Genomic DNA, 18,642 nt, shown 5'->3' on the forward strand with positions numbered 1-18,642 from the left:
TTTTATGCAGACTGTGGCTATTTATAAATAAGAGAAGAGGCACAGGCATTTATAACCTGAAAGACTGGGTGATTTGCATAATATCAAATAAATTGTCCTACAGCCACATTTTATACTTTTGTCATTGATACTGTGTGTGTATATTCTGCACGAAAAGGTTTGGGAAGATGCATATTTCAAGAATATACTTCTTATGAAATGAACAGTAAAGTAGTGTTCTTTGTTGGTTGTGCAACAACTATTTATGATTTACATATTCCTTCCCAAAAAGTATTTGAAGCAAATATGAGTTTCTTGCTAATTTGACAATTTAAAACATTTTATAATTGAACAAATTGTAGATATTCTTAATCATAACATCTGCAGGATGTTGATTTATAAACACTATAAAATGTTTTCATGCTATGCATACTTCCTGTAGTGTATGCTTACAGTTCAAAAGAATTATTTTCTTATCTATTTCCTTCAATCTTTGAATTTTAGCACTGGTCATAATTCTGAGTCTGGAAAAGATTTCATGATATTCCAGATTTCTGTGTTTTTCCTTCCCATCCATAATGGTTTAGCAGTTTTATGTTAATGTTAGGAGTGTTAACTTTGTAAAAGTAGTGATCATGTTGAAGAATGCATCCTCTTGTTTCTTTGGAATAATATGAATATAATAGCTGCAAGGTAATTAAAAATGAGTATTAATTGAAGAAAGGGAGGAATCTGGCATCTTCTCTTTTGGAAACTTTGCTTTACTCGTGTTCATTCTACATCTTCACTTTAGTGGGGGATCCAGCAAGGACAGTTTTATAGTGCATTTAAGAAGATACACTCTGTTTCTTCCTACTTTCAATCAAATATTTTGGAAAAAGCCCTCATGTCTGCAGGACTTCCATCTGGTGAAAACTTGATCCTTTCTGCCCAGTTTCATCTTGGCTCTCTCCAGTGGTTGTAGCATAATAGCTTCTCTTTGAGATTAAAACACAGAACAAAGACAGGCTCTTTTTATTAATAGTTAAGTGAAAGGCTACAGATTTGTGAATAGTCCTTTTTCCAGATAGAGAATTATTAGAGACAGGTTTTATTTTCTTCTTTAAAATTCTACATTCTAAAGTTGTGCTACCGTAATGGACGGTTCTTAAACTTTCCTTGTCTGTAAAATGGGGATAATAATACCTACACCATAGAACTGTTGGGATGGCTACTAATAAATGTAGACTATTATTATTCATCTTGTGGCTTCAGAAGAATAAAGATGGCAAAAATTAAAAGAATTCAATGTATGTAACCTGCTTGGGTTGTATAATCATTGAGCACTGTTTTGACCAGAGCATTTACAGAACAGCATCTTTGTGATAATCAGAGATTTTATTTTTTGCTTCTGCCCAATTTTGGTATTGTTTCCTTACAGTTCTTTTTATGGATATTAATATCAGTCTTTTTTAATAAATTTTTTATGATTTAAATAAACATTTTTGCATTTGTCATATATCCCTATCCACACGCACCATTTACAAATTGAGAAATTTAAATAGACCTTGTTAGGGACTGAATGTCTGTGTGCCTCCAGAGTCCATATGTTGAAACCCTAACCCCTGTTGTGATAGTACTTAGAGATGGGGCCTTGGGAGGTAATAGGTTAGATGAAACCATGAGGGTGGGACTCTGGTCTGATAGGATTAGAGCCCCTATAGGAGCTTGCTGTCCTTCTCTGTCTACTATGTGAAGGCCCAGGGAGAAGGCTGGCAAGCTAGGAAGAGAGCCCTCACCAGGAACTGAATGAGCCAACACTTTGATCTTGGATCCCCCGGCTTTCAGAACCATGAGTAAGTAAACTTCTCTGGTATTTTGTTATGGCAGCCCGAGCAGATTAGTACACAAGGAACACTCAAAATTGCAGAAGTTATGTAAGGAAGTAGGCTGATCTCTGATACTAAAGAGATAAATTCGGTATTTAGGGCATTGTGACAATGTCTGGAGTATAGCCCTATCTGTTCTTATTCCTGATAGGAGAGCAGATGTGTATTGAAATTTTTGTTTTATGACACCGTCTGTAAGATGTTACTGTTTGTGGATGGTAGGTGTTCTGAGATATTTTTGACCTTCAACAATCATATGAGTGTAGTTGATTTTCTCTGGACAGGCACTTAGTGTACTAGTCATAATTCAGTGTCAGATGATTATCATCTAAGCAGAGGTCCTGGGGAAAGTTTGTGCATCACAACCATAGCAAACAGCATATCAACATTTCGTTTTTATATGTTCTCTTGATTAGGTTGTTGAATCGAAGTAACTGGCAATTGGAAGCTAAGACTTATTTCCAAGAAATCAAACATTTCCTGCTCAAGTGGCTTCATGCCACCCTGCAGGTCTTTAGTAAAATTCCATTTTAATTTTGTAGGAAAGGTAAATTTATTAGATACAGACCAAGCACTTAGAATAATGTTCGCTATTTACTTATTGCAGGTAATTTAGTCAGAGTATGCATCGTCTGCCCTCTTAAATGTGACCTGTAAAGTGTTTTGTGAGGGCATTTGATCCATGGTGCTTCTGACGACAGGGATGTCTTTTTTAAAAGAGTTTTTTCATTTGGTTTTGAGAAATCCTGGAGAAAGGATCGTAATATTACTTGATCTATAGAACAGTAAAGTAGAAGAGAGATGCTTAGGGAGAAAGAAGTAAAGTAAAGCTTCTACTGCTTTTTTGGCAGTAAAAACAAATAAAATGAATATTTGCTAATTACTGTTGGTAACTTAAGTTTTTTTATGGCCTCAAATGAGACTCTTCTGACCTCTGTGCTTGGACCCCATTGCGGAGCTTCTTTTTCCCAGTGACATGCTCGAGGAAGCAGTCTTCTCATCTTTGCATTGCTTTCCTACTCAACAGCCTTCGGCTGATTTTGAGTTTTGCTGAGAGCTTAGTGTGACTTGATCCCTTCAGTGTCTTGGACAATTCTGTAGCAAATGGACCCTATTTTTATGCTCTTTGATCTGAATGTAGCCTTTGACATTATGAATTTGTCTGGTGGACCCTCTGCTGAAGTTCCATAGTAGGAACATCTGGTTTACTTCTTGAAATGCTTCTGTTACTGAACTCAAAATCTTGCATCTCTTTTTTGCCTTTTCTCTTCCTATCTTATCTATATCTTTAAACTTAACTATCACTTTTGTGAGCATGCAAATTTTGTTATGAATTAGAGAACAGAATGTACTCTATTTGAACTTTCAGCCCTTGCTAAGTTTTTCTTGTTTTAAGTACACTCTTTGAATTGTAAAAAATTAATAGAACAGTATTTCAGAGAGTTTGGAAAAAGGAAAAATTATCCATCTTATATCTTTAATACAGTGATGGTTAATAATTTGGTATATTTCCTTCTAAGGTTTTAAAATGTGTTTAACATTTTTAATTTTAGAGTGTTTTTACCTTTTTTATCTTTCATATTATATTACATTAAATTCCTAACCCAGGGATTGAACCTAGGTCTCCTGCATTGCAGATGGATTCTTTACCAGCTGAGCTACCAGGAAAGCCCTTTTTATCTTTCATATTATATTACATTAAATTATTGTATTATTGAATGATTTCCCTCATTGTTGTTTAAGCTGTATTGCTTTCCAAAGAATTATTTCCAAGTATAATGAATCTTGTTGCTAACGATGGACAAGAGTCCCATCTATCAGAGCAGCATTCAAAGTAGCACTTCTTTTTTTTTTTTTTTAAGTAACACAAGCAGAAGTCGCACTGTTGCAGAGAACCTTGTAAAAGTGACAGCAAAGTTAATGAGAAATGCTGTGTTTGGAGAGAAGGTGGAGTACCTGTATCCTTCCCTTTACAAAATGACGGCTAGTTAATATTGTGTACTTTCAATTGTGTAGAATATGCAGAAGGACTTGCTGTTATATGTGCATGTTACTAGATACTCAGCTTCACTATTGATGTGCACAAAAGCATTCAGTCTTAGCATATATGTTACTCTTGTATGAAGGAAAAGTGCCAGGTGATTTTATTGTTTATCATGGGAAATCCATGATTAAAGAGAAGAGAGTTTTTACTTAACTATTTTGTGAGTTATATAGGCCAGAAAAAGTATATTAGGGTACTGATAGAATACAATTGTATTTTTGACAAGAAAAGAGCATTGCTGCCACAGTGCCTGCCCACACACTGCTTTCTTTACAGGTAACAGGTTCATTGGCTTTGCATCTGAACTCTTATGAAATTAGGTGTCTTTTAATCCATGGTGTCTTGGAATTAAAATTGCCAACTCTCTTTCGTATGCTTAGTTTTAGACTTGATAAAATAATGCTATTATGCTTTCTAGCCTTAATTTAGTATGGAAGGAAATATTGAAAATAATAAAATTAAAATTTCAGTCTTTCAATATTTATCTTTATATTCAATTAAAAATGTGGGACAGGAGATTAACTCTGACCCTGCTTTTCTAACCTGCATGTAAGGAGAAAGATGCCTGCTGGAATCTTTGTATAGATGCCTTCTCTATAACTGTAGCAAGTGCCAGTAAAAACTATTTCCATTTCTTCCTTCAAATAATTTGCTGAATGGCATGTTTTAGCTAAACATACAATACCATGAGAAGCTTTACAGTATTAATTTTGAGTAAAAGTATCACACTTTTAAACATTGAGATTATGATACTGGGATGAGTAAAGTGTTCCTACTTTACTGAGCTTTGATAGTTCTAGTTTATTAGAGGAAGAAATTGAAGAGATAGCTAGGCCTATTTTAAAAACTACATCTGTAGCTCTGGAACTTGGTGAAATCAAGGATTAGAATCTAGTCTGTTACATTCATTCATAAATGTAGGATCATCTGACAGTAAAAATACTGGCTGCTTTTCCTGATGACCTACAAGTCTGATTAAGGAACTGCTAATTTAGTAGAAACAGAAGGAGAAAAGAAACTTCTTAGATATATAACCTGTACTCCAAGTCTTCCATCTCCAGGCTGTATATTTAAGCCCCGGAGGTAAATGCAAATCATCTCTGCCACTGATATACAGCAGTTTTGTTTGTTTTTAATTTTATTTAAACTTTTATGTATGTAATTAAAATTAGGGTAACATTTTAAAAACTCGAAATCGGTGGTTTTTCTGAGTGCCAATATCCATTTAAATGTTCTACAAATGATTCACGTGTGAGATTGTTTCAGTGCTTCTTAGTATGAACTGAAATTGTGTAGGGAGGAAAATTAGTGTTTTTCGACCCTCTCCTCCTCCCTTCAGAGATCAGCCTGAGGCCTGTTTTCTTTGTGAGCACCCACATACGCTCGGTAGTCTAGCACTCTTGTCACGTCTTAACTGGGATTCTTGTTACTTCTTCCCTTCTTCTGACCATTCTTCTTGTTAGGGTTTCGCGATTATATTTTTAGTGAAACTAACCCCGCTCCCATTTACCTCTGGAATGTTCGCACCCAAAGGCCCATTAGAGATAATTGATTCCACTTTAAAAACCTGGAAAAGGAGCACGTGAAATTTTATTCATGGAGGATTTTTAGCTGGTCCATGCCTTAACTCTGAAAATGTCAGATTTCTCACACGGGTAATCACTGCCATTTTGCCACTGTTTACTGTGATCACTGTCACCATGTGATAAGCATTAATCCAAATCATTTTTTTCATTTGAGGTAAATTAAAAATTAGATGATTTTTAAGCTGTATTTTTAAGGGCAGTTTGGTTATTTGGAGGTTTTCCTCTGCCTTATTTTATTGTATATAATGGCAGAGCCATTCAAGTCTGCTGTTTTCTCAGTCTGCAACTATTCTTTCGCACTGTATTATTTTGCAAGGTAAGTAGCCAGGCCTTTGATTCCCAAGCTTGATTTCCTGGTGGTTATTAACAGAGCTAGTTTGTTCATTTTAAAGGCCCAGAAAACTGTATGGGATTACCCAGTTACTCTCTTTAGGGAACATTGAGCATTTGAGTAGACCCAGGAATGCTAGCTGTCCCCTTGTGTCATATCCGCTCCTCTCTACTAGAATGTCAGCTGCGGGGACCTGTTCTTTTTTTGCCCTGTTTCTGGACAAGCATGTTATAGATTGCAGTGTGAATATATGAAGGGACGAATTTGCTATTCAAGATTTTTCTTCCCCGAAATAGAAGAAGGAAGCATCTATAAGCTGTTTGTATTGCCTTTATCTGACTATCATAGTCTTTTCTGCAAGGAATAGATACATATCCTTTGGGGATAAAAGAGGGCTTTTGTTGTTAAGGTGATACTACCTGGTTTGAAAATGCTTTGAAACATTGCAAATACTCTGATTAAACTTATTAGCTTTGTAAGTAGGTATTGTTTGATCTGCCTTTGGCACATTTTCTAAAGCCTCGGCACAAGCTGCGGGCTCTATATCTGGATACTGCAGTGAGGGACAGTTTTTTTTTTTTTGGTGGTTTAAGTGAGGGTTGAACAATCAAGTTCAGGGAAAGTAAAACAAAGATAGCCTTTCCCTAGATAGTTATTTATGCTTCCCTAGATATTTATTTATAGTTGTGCAGTTTATTTCTATCAGTGTAGCCCATAGAGGTTAATTCTATTTCAAACATCTGGCAGGATCCTGCCTGCCAATTGTGGAAGAGAATTATTTGGTCTGTTTTGTAGCCTTCCAGCATCTTTCTATAATAAATTTTTTTTTTTTTTTGCCTTTCAATGATTTTTGCTTCTCACCTGTACTCTCTATTTCATCTTCTCTCTGAGAGGCCCACCATAGAAAACCATCTTCAGGAGCCTCAGATTACATAGTGGCATATGATTAGAGCAGCTTCAGTAATGGCTTCTAGAGGTTTCCTTGTGACAGCTGCCAAAGACAACAGGATCACTGGGTTGCTTGAGGAAGGCTTTCAGTGTGTGTGACTCTAGAACTGTATTCCAAGGGACGTTTGCAACATAGCAGAACACAGTTTATGCTAAGTTTATTTTTAGAATGTAACATTTTTACTAGAGACCAGCTTTCCCCAGAGTGTGTATTCATCTCAAATGAAGAAGGGTTACCTCTGTGTTGGGATCACCACTCCTTGCCTTTATTATTATTATTATTTTTCCACTCCTTACCTTGAGACCAGTCTTAGCTTACTATTAATAGCTCCAGTCATATCACCTGGTGGGTAAATGCGAGTATTTTCTCTTGTCCACCCTGGGAATTACTAATCTAAATTGCAGAGTCGTTTGGATGAAACCTCTGTCCACCTTTTCCCATGATGGACTTCCTGGTCTTGGTAGGACAGGGGTAAGAGTGACCATCTGTTGCATGTCCTGCTGAAAACTGGTGTTTCCTCGGGAACTTTGGCCTGTCATTTCTACTTTTTCTGATGGTGTGTCTTTGGTGATCTGTTTGGCTGCCCCTGAACTGAACTGATTCCTACTTCTCATCTTGTCTCTGCCTGCTGCCCACCACCCCCCACCCCACCCCCCACCCTGCCCCGCCTCATCCCCCTCCACGGCATGCTTAGAGGAATGGTAGTTCTCTGAGAGCCAGGATCATGTTTGGCTCATTCTCCACTGTATCTCAGTGCTTGTTACTCTTTGTTGGATCTTATCCCCTTTGAGAATTTAGTGAAAGCTTTACACCCTCTCTCCACAAAAGCGTATATTCATATGGTTTTGGGAAAAGGAGATTGTAACAGGGAAGTAACAGGGCCTCATTGAAAACAAGCCATGAGAATCAAACCTCAGATTTATTGTGGTGGCTATGAGGGTTTCTGCTTGGTCATGTTCTCAGCATACACCTCATTATTCCTTACCATGTAAAAATAAGTTTGGATGAAGCTGAGCGTGTAGGGAGTTGGTGATGGACAGGGAAGCCTGGCGTGCTGCAGTCCATGGGGTCGCAAAGAGTCGCACACGACTAAGTGTCTGAAATGAATTGAACTGAGCATGTAGGCAAAGAGACAGGCAAGAAAGGGTTGGATAGAGGGTATGGTTATTTTGTTGATGTAACTAATCTGTAGAAAATTATTTCCTCTTCCTAACCTTTCCTTTTTTGTAACTCCTGTCACTTGCCATTCCTGCCAGCTTTCCCTTCTTTGGGTTGTATTTAAGGACACTCTTACAAGATTATATCCTTCAAGCTTTAGACCCCATGGACTGTAGCCCACCAGGCTCCTCTGTCCCTGGAATTCTCCAGGCAAGAACACTGGAGTGGGTTGCCATGCATTCCTCCAGGGAATCTTCCTGACCCAGGGATCAAACCCAGGTCTTCTGTGTTGCAGGCATATTCTTTGCCATCGGAGCCACCAGGGAAGCCCCTTGCTTCTGAGAACATCTTTAATACGAATTTTCTAATCCACTTGTCCTGACCTTTGAAGGTAAAGGAGTGGATCACCCCAGTAAGCAGTAGATGGCACATTGGAAAGGTGTGTGCTGTACTGAAATTGAGTCTAGTCCCGTCACTTGGGTGGGCGGTATGCCCAGTCAGTGTCTTGTGTAGGGGGCACGCTGCTGCTCAGTCTCCTTCCCGTTTCCACTCCTGTTCTCAGTGTAGTTTGTAAAGTCACCTGTTGTGGGGTGGGGGAGGAAGCTGATTTCCTTCCTTCCTTCCGAAGAGTTACAAATGGAATCAGGAGATAGAAACTTATATAGTACAATGCAATTATATTGTTATATACACAGTAATAATAGAACACCCAAGATTACCTTTTCTCGAAATCTAATTTCTGTAGCTTGTCTCTTTCTTTATTGAATCTGTTCTTTATTGTACTGAATATAATTAGCTTATAGTTTTAGTATCTAAGAAGTATTTTTTTCCGTTTGTAATCCTTTTTCATGGTAGGTTGTTTTTTGATCCTATTCATATTTGCACATGTGAATTCTTTTTCATGAAGTTGATGTTACAAATTCATGGACTTTCTTGTCACATATACTACCTCTGATTCTCTTCCCCAGTTTCCTGATTTCTCTGTCTTCCCAAAATGCAGATGAAAATGGGGAATTTACTCAATACTTGGGGACCAAGTTAACCAAACCCAGTTCTCAAAAACTTTTCGACTCAGATAAGCTCCATAGGCTCTAGATTGTAAATAGCATTTCTGAATAATAGGTGACAGTGCAAACCTGTTGAACTCTTCTTGAGGATATTCAGTAATCCTCAGAAGGCCTTTGCTTTGTTGTGAAGGCTTTCATTTAATCCTCTTTATGACTTCACGAGGTTGATACTGATTTATTCTCATTTTACAAGAGCAGACACCTCGGCTGAGATAATTTGTCATAGGTCACACAACTAATGTGTGTTAAATTTAGACGAGGTCTTATTGGGTTTGGGCTGCCATGACAGAATACCATAGACTGGATGGTTTGAACAACAGGAATTTATTTTTCAGTTTCAGCTTTGAAAGTCCAAGATCAAGATGCTATCAGGGTTGGTGTCTAGTGAACACTGTCTCCTTGGGTTGTAGCCAGCTTCTCACTGTGTCCTCACACAGCCTCATTACTCAGTACTGCCCATGGATGGAGAGAAAGGAAAGAAGCTCTAAGGTATCTCTTCTGATAAGGGCACTTACTCCCTTCTTGTGAAGGCTTCAGTCTGATGACCTCAACTAAAACCAGTTCCTTCCCAAAGGCCCTGTCCCCACATACCATCACATTGCAGCCTTTAACCTACAAATTTGGGATGGCCACAGTTCAGTCCATAGCAGACAGGATTCAGACCAGGCTGGCTACTTCAGATTCTGAATAATCTTGTGCCGAATTCTCTGCTCCCACAGTTTAGGAGCTTTGGTATCCAGATTATTTGGTGACTCTGTTAAATGTAATAAGTTGGCCAGCAAAAGAAAACTCTTACTGATACATGTGTATGTACTCCTTTAATACGGCCCAAGTGGCATAGTGGTAAAGAATCTGCCTGCCAAGCAGGAAATGTGGGTTTGACCCCTGGGTCGGGAAGATGCCCTGGAGAAGGAAATGGCAACCCACTCCAGTATTCTTGCCTCAGAAATCCCATGGACAGAGGAGCTGGTAGGGTACAGTCCATGGGGTTGCAGGGAGTCAGACACGACTGAGTGACTAAACAGCAGCAGCAACTCCTTGAATATCATATGTATTTTACACTCCTTTTGCTAAAAACTAAGGAAAATAAAGGTAAGAATAAATAAGAAAACAGAAATCATCTCTGATCCCACACCCTGGAGAACTGTTGCCATTACCATTTCAGCGTATTTCTTTACCATTTCAGCATATTTCTTTCTAGTATTTCTCTTTAGGAGGAGGGAGCAACTTTCACATGTGCTTTTTAAATTTTTTTCTTCTTGGCCTCTTATAAGCAGTTTCCCAGTTAAAATTCTAGAAAACTTCTAAGTGCTTTTTGCCTTGGAGAAAACAGATTTGAGAGCTACTGAGCAGGTAGAGTATTATATGAGCTGAATATGGGAGAAGGTGGTCAAGATTGGTGACTCAGGACCTCTCAGGGAGGGAGAAAACAAAATTAGTAGGTGTGTGTGGAGGGTGGGATTGATAAAAGTCAGTGCATGCTTTTACAGAGTGCATTACCTATGGAACTCCCCCTTGAAAATGCTCGTTACAAGCAAGCAGTCGTCCGGACTGGAGGTACGTTTTTAAAACTGCCATCATCAGATGGTTGGAAGTTGAAACCACTGTTTTCTAGGTGAGGAAATTAAGGTACAGAGAGATAAATGCGTTATTTAACCAACAGCTCGTGTTGAAGGAGGGACTGTCTTTAAAGATCGTGTCAGCATAACTTCATCAAGCTCCCAGCACAGGTGATGCTCAGTAAATGGTTTCAGAATGAACAGGTTTGCTCCTACACGGCAAACAGTACTTCCAAGAAGGATCATTTGCTCTTTATTTAAAGCGTTCAGTGCTTACTCCTGATGCACCCCAGTCTGTTTTTTTACAGTAGTTCAGTAGGTAGTTTGTTAGGTAGTTTCTTATAGGATGAAACTGTTAATTCATTTCAGTAGCCCTTCTTTTCTTCTGCAGCTGCTGCTGCTTCTGTTGCTAAGTTGTACAAACTGTTTTCTGTTTTATGAAAAAATAATCATGAGACAGTCTCTCCTTGTTTTATTTTAAAAACCTAGATTTATTTTTTTAAAGGTAAATCAGTTGTAATTGTTCTATTAGAAAAATGTTTTTGCATCTCAAAAAGCTGCATAATAGTTTTCCTTTAAAACCCCACATGAAAATTTTATTTTAGGGTTAAGAACTAGAGAAAATCTACTTTGAGATCTTGGTTTTCCCCCTTTTGGATAATATAAATCATCATGTTTTCCATTTTGCCTTGATTGCCATTTGTTTGTCTAGTCACTAAGTTGTGTCTGACTCTTTGCCACCCCATGGACTGTAGTCGGTGAGGCTTCCTTGTCCATGGGATTTCTCAGGCGAAAATACTGAAACAGATTGCCATTTCCTTCTCCATTGATTGCCAGTGCTCAGAGCTAAATTTGTGTGTTTTAACCAAAATATCTGTGGCTTGCTTCACTTTGTTCAGGTCTCTGCCTCACCTTTAATTTCCACCTTCTTTAATTTTACTTCCCTTAGATGTGATTTCACTGATTACATTTTAATGCAAGCTACTTCCTGTGCTTCATGAACATGCTAAGATGGAGATATATCAGTTTTTATCTGTCTGCCTATCTGGGGCTTCCCTGGTGGCTCAGTGATAAAGAATCCGCTTGCCAGTGCAGCAGACTCAGGTTTGATCCGTGGCTTAGGAAGATCCCCTAGAGAAGGAAATGACAACCCACTCCTGTATTCTTGCCTGGAAAATCACATGGACGGAGGAGCCTGGCAGGTTGCAGTGCACGAGGTCATAAAAGACTCAGACACGACTTAGTAAACAGCAACATCTACCTATATATGTATAATTTTTTAATGATTGTGACCATTCCCTAGTACATTAACAACAATCACAATTTTGACATATTTCTGTTAGCACCTCACTTTGTGCCAACATTAAACAAGTACATGGTATATATATCTGTAAATATGTTGGAGTGTTATTTGTCCTCATGAAAAGAGCATGAAATATTTATTTTTCTAAATCCAGAGATTCTCATTTGGTCTTCTAACATTTGTGCTCTTCATTGTAACAAGTCATATTCATAAGAGTATGAATTTGTTGTGTATATACATAGTATTTTCTGTGAAGAATCCTGTTTATTTCATCGGCGACTTCTTCTCCAGGTGGCGCTAGGGATAAAGAACCTGCCAGCTAATGCAGAAGGCATAAGAGATGCAGGTTCGATCCCTGGGTTGGGAAGATCCCCTGGAGGAGGGCATTGCAACCCACTGTACTATTCTTGCCTGAAGAACCCCTATGGACAAATTTACAACTATATGAATTTGTTGCAGTAGTATTTTCTGTGAAGAATCCAGTTTGTTTCATAGGATACTTATTGAGTTACATTAAAACCCCTTAAAAAACCCTCTGGCTTCCAATAGTTTTCTAAGCTCTTGCTGGTTTTAAAAGGTAGAGTAGCACACACATCTCCTTCCCCCCTTTCCCAGATTGGCATACAGAAGAAGTTACATGTCAGAATTCATAAATACTTTAAAGAAGAAATTAAACCACCCAGGACAAATGAACAGTTTAAAGGATATTTCTGGTAAGATTAAGAAAGTATTTTTGTTATTTCATTTTAAATAGAATAGATTCATGTCTAAGTAGAGTAGAATTTATATTGGACACTTTATTGTGGGAAACTGAGCTTTTACCATAATTCTTAAGCAATCCAAGAGTGATCTTAATAACAGGTATATTAACTGAGGGGAAAACAGATGAATACATAAATGCAGACTTGGTGAAGAGACTATGGACGTTTAAGAAACGTGTACTCCACCCTAAGCAGCTGCTGCTGCTAAGTCACTTCAGTCGTGTCCAACTCTGCGCGACCCCATAGATGGCAGCCCACCAGGCTCCCCCATCCCTGGGATTCTCCAGGCAAGAACACTGGAGTGGGTTGCCATTTCCTTCTCCAGTGCACGAAAGTGAAAAGTGAAAGTGAAGTCGCTCAGTCGTGTCCGACTCTTAGCGACCCCATGGACTGCAGCCCACCAGGCTCCTCCGTCCATGGGATTTTCCAGGCAAAAGAGTACTGGAGCGGGGTGCCATTACCTTCTCCTACCCAAAGTAGACTCTTATTTAATTGTTTTTTTCAAATGCACATTCTGTTTGCTTAAATCTACATCTGCTCCTAGCTTTGAACATTGCCTGAGACGTATGTGTCACTTGGCAGGAAATTGACATGAAGGGGAAAGCACCGAGTAGTTGGGGTAGAGCCTCACAGTTGATAACCCATCCGCACTCGCTGTGACCTGTGGCGCTGCTGGGAGGGAGCTTTGTGATAATTTTCTTACAAGCCGTCCTTAGGACAGCCCTAATGCCAGGACAGATAGGAAATTTTGATGTATTTTCCCTGTGATGCTTGTGGTAATCATCGATTTGTTTCAGAGTTGTGGGGTTTTGTTTGTTTGCTTGCTTTTAAAGCTGTTTGCATCTCTTGGCTGAGCTTAGTTTGTTCTTGCTGCAAAGAGCATGTATACTACATCTGGTCTCTCTTTGTTCCTTTTCTTGATGTGTTTGTGCATCTTTGATCTGAGCCAGTGCTTGGTTTCAAAGTAATCTTGGCAGAAGTTTAAAATACTAACATAGAATGCAGTGCTTTAGGAGGTTGATTATATATTTGTGATAATTCTCAACTTTGACATTTAAAAATCCTTGATGGTAGTTTTATCACTTAAAATCTTACTGGTAGTGCTAAATTATTGGTTAATTTAGTGATCAAACATGCACACGCTATGGTTTCTGAAAACCTAGAAATTGTGTGTTTCTACTCTCTCTCTGTTATGCTTTATTGATTCAGAAATAATTCTCTCAACTTTAGTAATAAGAAGAGATGAGATCCTGTAAATGGGTGGTTGCCTGGCTTCAGAGTCAGAAAGTCTGAAGTCCAGTTGAGTCCTGCCCCTTCACATGCTGTAATACACAACTTTTTAAAAAGATGTCAATAATCATGATTGCTTGTCTCATTAGAGTCATCCTGAGGAATAAAGTCAAGTACCATGTGTAGACCTCTTAACAGGAAGGCTGACTTAATAAGTGCTCACTAAGTGCTAGTTTCTTTCCTGTTGCTTAGCTCTCTCCCTTTTTCTCCACACTATGTCAATACATATGCACATTTTAAAATGTGGTTTTATTGTATTTTTTAAATGATTTAGATTTATTTGCTGCAATGTTAAGTAGTCAAATAATAGATCTGTTGAATTGTTTTTAATTTTTAAAATTTAAATTAGATTATTCCTTGGTTCCTTAACTGTTCTCTAAAAAGACATCTGTAAGCTCTCCCCAGTTCACTGCGTGCCCACCTCCCCCCCCACATCTGCCAGACAGATCGTTTTAGAGTATGTTTCAGTTTTCTTCTTTCAGCTCATCCCCACCTGGCCAACTGTGTTAATTCCTTGTTCCTGTTTTTTTGGTGATAAATTGCATTCATGAGGGCTCACTTAAAATAATAAAATAAAGATGATTTTTAAAATGAAGGTGGGAAATTTGAGGTGAAAAAAATACTAACTGATTATTCTGCTGAACTGAAAAGCTTCTAAGCCACCATCCTTCCCAGTGGTCTTAAGGAGAACTCAAAGTCTTATTTGGTTGTTTGCCAGTGTGAGTCCCAGCATAGCGTTTAAATAGAATACTGCATATTATTTTCAGTGTTTTCATATTTGGAGATAAAAACTAGGGAAAGCCCTACAAATGTGATGGATTTTTGAAAGGAATAGTTAACTATTGGGCACCCTGCCTCAGTTAAGACAGTTTTAGCTCTAGGCAATTTAAAATTGCCTGTTTTGAAAAGAAGATATCTGGAAAAAGTGAATATGAATATACTGGTGCCAAACTGAACAGTTATTCAGTATTGTAAACCATGCTGTCCTTTGCTTGGGAGAGGCTTAACCAATTAAGATGATTGTAGAGGTTGAAGAGATTTATAAAACTTCATTTTTATAGCCTTCCAAGTTTTGTAGCACCACCTCAGTTGCATCTAAGTGTAGTTTGTGTATTAGTAATTTGAGTTGGCTTAGCAGTAACTTTCAATTTGTCTTTGAAATTCATTTGCTATGCACTGCTTCTCCTCAGTTGAGAGGGTGTGTTTGCTTTTTAAATGAACAATGTTTAAAACATTCTTTCATAAACTTCTCACTACACAATTCTGAGCCTTTCTGTTGAGTATTATCATAAATTTTGAAGTATTTCCCTCTCCCAAAAGGTTTTTCCTTGCTATTCATCTTTGGGAAGTTCTCCAGAAATATTTAGCCATTAACTCAGAAGTGAGTGTCATTGGTTGGAGTTGCTGCCTGGGCTTCTGTTAAATCCGAGAACTTGGAGAACAAAAATGAAAGTGTCTGTAACCCTGAACCAACTCAGCAAAGTTGCCAGTAAAAGCTTGTTTATTATTTCATTAATCCGCATTAACTCCACAGTAGGGAGCTGTGGCACTTTATATCAAGGAACTTTTGGTTTTCTTTTCCTTCTCCTGTGTTTCTTTTTGCTGATTCTCTTCCTTCGGAGGTGTGAGGCAGTCCCTGGCTAGAAGTGAACCTATCTCCCTGTGTAGTCACATCTTTTCTACCCCTCCTTTAAAACTCCAGCGGGGGGTTAGGGGGTATTAAGTGAGGATGACCGGGAACGAGAAGGAAATGGCAGCAGTCCCCACTCGCCAAAGCCTGTGGGCTGGGACACCCGTCCTCACAGTCCCTTCCAGATAACATGAGCTCCTCTCATCCCAGTTCATCCAGTATCCTAGCTAAACTGGGTCTCTTGTTCATACCTCACCTACCCACCTCCAGTATCTCTCCCTTTCACCTCCAGCATAACTCCTGAGAGGGATCAGCAAAGCCACTAAAGCAGTGGCATTTGCCTGGGAGATGAGAATCTGGAATGACCATCCCTTATTTCCTATGTGAAGTTTGCTGCCGTGCCACTGTGTCACAACTCTCTTCCTTCTGTCAGAGGGATAAATGCGTGTCAGCTGGTGTGGCAGCTCAGCTACGTTGATTGGTGGGAGTGTTGGGAGCACAGTTTTGAGAGAGTTTAGCTTTTGTAGGGGTTGATTTTGTACGTTTTGAGAACCTGGGTTGGAGGAGGAAGGGAAAAACTGAGAAAGGCGCCAACAGTCTGTCATGTCTTGTGTGAGCGTTAGAACAAGGACACGGACCTAAAAGACCGCAGAGATAAAAATTCACTTGGCTGTTTTTGAGTTGTCTCTTGCTTGCATATAATAGGGTAAATATGACTTCTTTAGAATTTTTTTAAATTAAATCAAAGTAACTTCTTTAAGCTTTGCTTCCCTGGTACCTCAGTGATAAAGAATGTATCTGCCAGTGCAGGAGACACATTGGTTTGATCAAACCCAAGGTTTGATCCTTGGGTCAGGAACATTCCTTGGAAAAGGAATGGCAACCTCCAGTATTCTTGCCTGGGAAATCCCATGAATAGAGGACCTTGGCAGGCTACAGTCCTGGGGTTGCAAAGAGTCAGACACGACTGAGTGCCTGACCACCGCTTGTTTACACTGTGCGTTTCCTGGAGTCTCTTGTGTAGTTGCAGCAAGGACTGGGCCTCAGTGCACCACCCAGGTTCACTTCGGAGCTCTGGCACCCCAGCCTCAGCTTTTCAAGGGTCACTTGCAGTCTTTTTAGATCCTTTCTTTCCCTGTGATACCTCCAAGAAAACATTCATTTAAAAAAAAAAATGTGTTTTTTAATTTAAAAAATGAATGGTTTAAAGTCTATAAACCAAGATGAAGAATGACCTGCAACTTCACATATTTTTTGTGTAATAGTGAAATTTCAGTTCATTGTAGATTTTTCAAGAACAGTTTTATTAACTCCCCTCTCATTGTTCTTAACCCTTAAATTTGTTTTTTCATCATATGAAAGCTCTTGTGACCTTAAAAATAAATTTTTATTACAATGGTAAATCCATAAGGCAACAGGCTTCACTCATATCTCTTAGTCTCTTTTCTCGCTGAGAGAAATACTTCATTTTCCTTCTTATCCTTATTCAAGGGGCTTTGAGGAAGGTAAGACTCTGTATGAAGAAGGAATCTGGATGTTTGCTACCAATTGTAAGATGTTTTACTTCATGCTTCCTGAAAATGCTATTATTAAATCTGTTGTATTCAGGCTGTTTGACTTATTAGTAAGATTAAATATTTCTTAGAGATAGGCATTTTAATTTTAATTATTAATGCCTGCTAGAGGCCTGGCTTTAGTTTATAGAAAAATCATTACTTACAAGTAGCATATCCAGTGAGCAGTGTGGAGTCAGAGCATTTTGACTGGGATGAGCTCTCAGATCTTTTTGGAGATAGGAAAACTGAGCATCAGAGAAGGACAGCAAGATCCCCCATGAGAGAAATCCCAGCGCCAGCATGAAAACCTAGATTGCTAGATTCCAAGTCTTTTCTTTATTATTATTGCAAGTTGGTAGAATCTGATTTGTGCTTATTTTGTAACTAAATTGTATGTTGACAGGTGTTTAAGAAGGACCTGTTTTAAAAACAGCTCATCCCATACAGTCGTGTTCTGCACTGTCAGTTGCTTGTAATTGATCTCTCTCTCTACTTTCCTGTCCGTTTAAAACAAATACTAAATTTAGCTCTGGCTCCTGTTTTACTGGTAATGTTAGAATTTTTCATTCATAAATTACATTTGATTAAAATTTACTAGCCAAATCAGTGATTTTGCTTTAAAAGAATTGTGAAATTTTAAAATAGAGATCATAGTAGTGGTTCTATCCCAGTTTTATGTGGTTGATGGAAATCTCTTAACTGGCTAGGAAGGGGATCTCTTATATGCTTGAGAGTGAAAAAATTAAGAGAAGAGATATGTGATACAGGATCACCGTATTAATTTTAGACTGCTGCTTCTTGAGACCATCATGTTGTATATAAAAAGAAAAATTCAAAAAGCACTTAATTCTGAATAGTTGATGAGTTGACTGCCATCTTTTATCATGAGAAATACAACTTTGGTTGGAATAAGCAGATTTATAATTTCTTTACCTAGTAACAGGCGTTGAAAAGACCATGTCCATCTGAGGAAGTTTCTTTTATATTCTTTGATCCTAAATTTTGTTTGATTTGTAAAACCATAGCACTGTGACCAAGGAAATGACATTTAACCCACTTTTGCTGAAACCTGATTAAAAATTTAAAAAATGAAATGGTTCGATTTGAGTTAAACAAGTATGTTTAAGTGCATTTATTATACAGAAATAGCTTGACTGTTACACTAACTATAAAATTTTCTCCTGTTTTACGTATTTGCTACTCATTATTGGGCTGTATTGCTTTTTAAAATACATTATTTATTGTATTGTCAATTTGCACCGATTTTCCTGGTAATACGGCTTTGAGTTAATAATGTACATTATAGTCATTGACAATAAAAGTTAATTCAACTGTTCCGTTCCATACATGGTGATTAGCATATGACTTATCTAATAAGTAATATTGATTACTTAATGTAAAGGAACTCCCAGACAAGAAAAAAATTCTTTTTAAAATTTAGCATATGCAGCAGGGGGCACCAGATGAAGGCAAAAATGAATTCTTATATTTTTAATCAGCTGCAGCTTGTGTCCTATTCATACTTAAATCATGTGGTAGTTAACTGTTTCCCCATTAGTTT

At 38.2% G+C, this 18,642-nt stretch overlaps 1 protein-coding gene across 1 annotated transcript in view; it reads left to right on the forward strand.

Moving 5' to 3' along the window:
• Positions 1 to 18,642, forward strand: part of EIF3H (eukaryotic translation initiation factor 3 subunit H) — a 97,252-nt gene that overhangs the window by 60,792 nt on the left and 17,818 nt on the right. The window lies entirely within an intron of this gene.

The sequence above is a fragment of the Bos indicus x Bos taurus genome, chromosome 14 (assembly GCF_003369695.1).
Source record: "Bos indicus x Bos taurus breed Angus x Brahman F1 hybrid chromosome 14, Bos_hybrid_MaternalHap_v2.0, whole genome shotgun sequence".
In the NCBI taxonomy this organism is placed as follows: Eukaryota; Metazoa; Chordata; class Mammalia; order Artiodactyla; family Bovidae; genus Bos; species Bos indicus x Bos taurus.